The sequence below is a fragment of the Vidua macroura genome, chromosome 6, assembly GCF_024509145.1.
Source record: "Vidua macroura isolate BioBank_ID:100142 chromosome 6, ASM2450914v1, whole genome shotgun sequence".
Classification (NCBI taxonomy): Eukaryota; Metazoa; Chordata; class Aves; order Passeriformes; family Viduidae; genus Vidua; species Vidua macroura.
This window is the reverse complement of record NC_071576.1, coordinates 23,247,094-23,253,093: the sequence shown is the minus strand read 5'-3', so window position 1 is coordinate 23,253,093 and position 6,000 is coordinate 23,247,094.

Sequence of the window (6,000 nt, the reverse complement as noted above, 5' to 3'; positions counted from 1 at the left end):
TTCTTGGTGCTCTGAGGGGAAAAACCAGCAGAACCTTTGCGACCCAGAGCTCAAGGGCCTTCTCCTCCCCCAGAGCCTTTGAACCCTTTCCAAATTTCTCGGCTCTGCAGGCTTCCAGACCTCGCCTGCTGCAGACCTAATTAACTCTCTTGTTCATTTATGGTCTTTTGTCACTAAAGCAAGTAATTGGTGCACACAGGCAGCAGATTCTCGTGTGCTCACGTGGACTTGACTGCTCCCTTTGGTCTGCTGGGGAAGCCCTCTCCTGCTCACCAAGGGTGCCTGCAGTCCCTCTCTGTAGCCAGCCACTTCAGGATCATCAATGGAGAGCACAGTGCCTCCCTTTCCAGCAAGCTCTCTCAGTACTTTTGCAATCAGAAGACACAGATCTTCTCATGACATGACACCTTTGAACTCCAGCAAGTCTAGACCGTGGATTGCACCTTCCCCTTCTTCCTTGCTAGCACCAAGAATCCCCCTGGGGTTTCTCATCACGCGCTGTTGTTTGCTTGGTGCTCACACACACACTCACACTCAGAAGCCTCCAGTTCAGCAGGATGGTGCGGACACCAGGCCTGGCAGGAATGCTGCTGCCACAATAGTTTCTCCCTGCATTGGTATACAGCCAGATGTATGTAAGAACAACATGACCCCACTGCTCTTTTACCACCACCCCCACCCTCTGTGTTTCTTCTTACCCCTGGCACCACAAGGATGGAGAACAGCAGAGAGAGGCAGAGCCCTTTCACAGGGGGGATAGCTGGGCAAGATTATCCCAGGGCTCCTGGACCAGACAGCTCTTCAGCCTTTGGAAACCTCCCTTGCCTTTGTTCCTTGGGCCTGTAGGGTTGGGGGAAGGGATCCCAATGAACATGTTTGTGCTGTTCTTCTTAATAGGGTGTTGTGTAACACAGAGGGAAGTGACTACACCGGGGACCCCAGCTGAGAACAGAGACCTTAATCCTGCTGCCCAGGAAAAACTTGGAAAAAATACCTACATCTGTTCTGTTGCATTAGGCTCATGGCTCAGAGGCTGACAGCTGACCCTGGCTGCTCATGATGCCAAGGTACAACCCCTGCCAAACAGTGCCAGGGTAAATTACCATGACTGATTAGAAAGGCAAAAGGCAGACAGAGAAAACTGGGGAGTGTGCTCTCCCTGGGCAGATGGGAGAAGGCCAAGCCAGAGTTCATCAGGGTACTTCATCTTCTCCACTGCCATATTGGCAAACAGAGTGGAAAGAGCAATAGTGGAAGAGAAAAAGGCAGAGGATGAGATGAAAGGAGAGGCATGAAAGTGAGGAGGCAGAAAAAAACTACAGCTGCATCCACCTCTCCATGGGGCTTACCAAGGATGAGTTTCAGGAGACAACCCTCCTTCTCCTCAAACCTGTGCTAGGCTGAGACCACAGAGGACAAAAGGTACTCTTTTATCTACAAACAGGCTTCACAGCTCAAAAAGGGCATGGGGCAGGTGTTGGCCTCATGGAGCAGTGCACACTCCCTGCCATGAATCTGCCAGCTCCAGGACATGTAAGAGCACAGGTGTGGGGCTCCCTAATGCAGTGCCACAACACAGTTCTCTTCTAGGCTCAGGCTTTGTCATCACCCCACACCCATATAACAATTCAGAGAGTGAAAAGGAAATAAGCTATCCAATGAACAGAACAACAATACTGAAATTTGACTAACAGCAGACTCCTAGACACTCTGGAAACATGTAAAAGACTTCTCACCATATTTGGTGTACATCCACTGGGAACATGGTAAGTGCTGCACTGGGACCACAGGGCAGGAGGAAGAGACAGTTCTCCATTTAGTCCCTCTTAGAGACACAGCAGAATGCTGAGGGTGGCCCTCCCCTAGATGGGAGGAGTTTTTCTGGAAAGACATTAACACCCAGTTTTGTGAAGGATGTGCCTGCTCCTTACTCATGTATTAAATTGGCTCAAGCCTAATTAGCACAATATCCATGACAGGATTAAAGCAGATCCTACTTTCTTCTTCCTGCCTAGGGCCACCAGCTACCAAATACTCCTCCTGGTCAGCATCTAGCATAGGACAGTAGATAGCTTCAAGAAAAGCAGAAAAATACCTCCTTTCTAACTTCTGTCTGTCAGAGACAGGTTTTGGCCCTGAAGCAGGAATGTTCATTTGCTTTAAATCTTATTTAGCCATGGATGTTTTCATTATCCACATGCATGTCACACTCTTTTATCTGCCCTTAGGAGGATAGGAAGGAAAGCTCATGCTTTCCTCACTCCATATGTGGAGCAGACAGTTTTGATTAGCCATGTGCTTTTTGCCTTTCAATCCCTGCTGGCTGTCACTTTGACCTTGTTCAACAAGGCAAAGGCATGAGAAGTGGTGTGTTTCCTTCGGTCTCTTATAAACTTGAATACCACAACCTCATATCAAACCCTGTTCCTCTCCCCATCTCCATGGGCTACCTGTTCATGCAATCCTAACCCTCCAGCACTAAAGTGAGCACTTAAGAATCAGGGATCCTGCTGAGAAATGCAGTCACAAGGTCCAGGTACCTTCTGACCCAGAAGCATTTCTGCACTAGAATCCAAAGATGCCTCTTGAGTCCAACATCACCAGTCCCATGACTCTTTACCACCTTCCAACCTTCTGCTGTTGTTGACCGACCTGGTGCCTTTCCCTCTGCTCCTTACACTGCTGGGGAGCAGCCCTGTCAAGGTCAGAGCTTCAGGCCTGAGTTAGCTCCACAGCATCAAGTGCATTACACCTCAGTAATGTCTTTGTTACAGCTCCTCTGACACTCTGCACTTCAAACTTGAAATGACGCTCAGCCCTGCCCAGGAGGAAGAATCACAGGGGATGAGGCACAGCAGAGCCAACTCCTAGGAAGACATTCTTAGAGCACTTTCCAAAGGCACTGCCAACAGGCTACTGACACCACTAACTGCTAAGTGTAAGGTTAGCTGGCCCAAGCCACCTCTACTCAAAAACAACCTGATGCAAAGAGTATTCAAGGAAGGCACTAGCCTGTGCAGAGGCCACTTCAGGACAGTTTCCCTCCCGAGGGTTGTAACAGGGTCCTTTTTCCCTCCTGTCCCTGGAGCTACTGCACTGTTCCAGTCACTTACTGCAACTCATCCAAATTCACGTCAGCTTCCACTCTCCCAGGTTCTCTGGAATGGCTAGAGGTGCCTACAGTTAATTTAAAGAACTCCATTATGCTGTAATGAGTCCTAAAAAGAGAATATCAGCTCTTTCTGTGCACCAGCTCAATTCTGCTTTCCTAGTCCGCACATTAATACTCCCTCTCTCCTCACATACTGATGACTAACCTGTGTCTTAAAGCCTGAGGGAGCACATCTAATCTGGTTAGTGTTACTGCTGTTGTTTGTTCATATTAAGCACATTATTCTTACTAAGCTATTTGTGCTGAGTCTCCTGAGAGAATGCTGCAGGTTAATCGTACATATGTAAATCCAACTTCCTTTCACGAACTTTAAATGTGTTGCCTGTTGGAAAACAAAAGGGCAAGGGGGATGGTGCAACAGGGACTTGTGCAGAACCAGCAGATGCTTTCTAGATGCTCACTTCTCACACACGCCAGTTTGAGGATTAGAAGCACAGCAAGTGACTCTACCAGCCAACCTGTTTGCTAGATTAAGAGGTCTGCTGAACAACAACAACAACAACAACAAAACCACCAACCAACAAACCCAGACAACTATAAGTCAAACAGCACTGTTTCAAGAGAGCTGAAGTTGGCCACTCTTAAACAAAGCTACCGGTCCCCCTCTGGTGGCCGACGGGCCGCAATCAGGCTCTGACGGCACAACAGAGCTGCCGCATGGCGACTGTCCCTGCACCGAGGGAGGCACCCGAGCATCCCAGCGCCGGGGCAGCGTGGCTCGGCTAGGAAAGCTGCCGGGCAGCAAGGCTTCAGAGCACGGAGCTGAGTCAGGCAGCGCGGCACACCTGGGCTCCAGGAAGGATGTCATGGAAGCCTTCTAAACCCGAAAAGAGTCATCAAAAGAACAGCCAGCAGTTGCCCAGTCCCTCCTCCCTGACAGCCCTATCTATAACTAAGCCCTCGGTTTTTAATAGCAGTACTGTGTAGCACTAGGAGCTCCCATCCCATCTTGAAACAGGGCCCCATTGTGCATGGGGCTATGCAACATCTGGACACAGAGAGTCCACAGGCTATTTAGGATGGGGAATAAGATGGAGAGAAAGAACAGAAGATGGACAGGAAATGAGTGAGCAGAAGGAAGACAGCACTGGTCAGCACAGAAGACAGCAGTCAGCAAGATGCTCTCAATGGGTGAGCACAAAGGCAACCATTCAATGTCTTACTGGAAGACACCAGGGCAACATTTTTGGCCTGTAATTTTTAGTTTCAACAATGTAGACAATTGCTACCAGTGTATTGAATGTTCTTCCCAATGTAAAGGGGCCTAAGAGAGAGAAGGCTGAATACCCCTGCTGACTGCTCTAGTCACAGACAAGAAGAGGCTGCCAGTTTTCCTTAAGTGATGGTCTGAGTCTGTTCCACACCAGCAATGAAGTCCTCTGCAAAACTGAGCTAGCTTCTATTCAGCAAGCCACTTCTTCAGACAAACCTGAAACCCCCACAGCTACTTTCATCCTCCTCCAACAGGACTGTAGGGAAATTTATATCCTTGCATTTCTTCACCACTGCTGTAAAAGCAGCACTATCTTATCTCAAGGCAAGCTCACACTTCAGCTACTGGAGCACAAGAAAGCCCCAAACAGCTGTTCCTTCTGGTAAGAGATGAGATTTCTAAAATTACTCAGAAAATTGCATGGGTTTACAAGCCTTCACTATTATGTTAGCACAAATCCCTAAAATAAGGGGCAGATATGGGCCAACATACTCACAGCCTAGCAGAAAATTGCCTCAAGAGGGTGGGAAGAATTTGGTTTTGGCCATGCAGAGTCACTCCCCCCAAAACCACCTAAACTCACTCTGGCCTTCACATGCCTCAGAGAAAACTCTGGAACAATCTTAGGCCAATTCCAGTTTCTCCATACATTGCAAGAGCTCCACTTCCATTGCCTGTAATCATTGCAGTTTTATACCAAGGTGGAGAGGCTTGGCTCTCAGCCTCACTCTCCACTTCCAACCCTGTGTGCAGCTGCCCATGTCTCAGCACACTTTGTAGCACTCCATTCCTGCAGAAGGGTAGCTGGAAAAAACTCACTGGGAATTTTGGGTGAACTTCAGCTACAGCTGTTTTGTTTTACTGTAAAGAAGTTACACCAAATTATGTTTAAAAATGAACACATTCATGCAGTAACACCTCCTCTCTTACAATCAAGTTTCATGTTCTGGAAAGCAGAGATTAGCATCTCTCATGCATTCAATGAGAAAACCTAAGACTTTAAAAGGAAGATTCTAAATCTTAGATTCTGCACAGGACAGCTGTACTGATGCCAAGACAGGCTGAGGTTCTGATCAGCTTAGCTATTTCCCATAAGTGTTTCCCTTTTAGAGGTCCTCTAATCACACATTCAAACTCTTTCTGTGCTCATGTGCCAGATCAGTCAGACACAAGATGGTAGCAAAACAGCTCAAACCATACAAAATGTAGTAATTCACTATGGGAACCAAGAATTACAGCTTGGTTCAACTGACCAACTCAGCCATTACACTATGAAAGTAAGAACAGATCTTAACCAAATCAAGCATCATTTCCCCATTTTCTCATTTAGGTATCTGAAGAAATTCGTTCTCTGTAGTTCCACAACTGAGGCAAAGCAAGTTGAGCAGAGGAACTGAAAGCACAAAAATCCATTTTCCCAAGCAGCTCATCATGATACACCTCAGGTCAAGTGGCTGTGTACGAAATCAAGGATCCAAAGATATAAACTCTTTGCTACTGCCAAATATACAAGCTGGGGCATGTAGGATTCCAGCATGAAGTGCATGGGCATGATTTCTCTCAGAGCCCCAACTCCATGCCAAATGCCAGGATAAATGGAGGCTGTGGAGTCAGC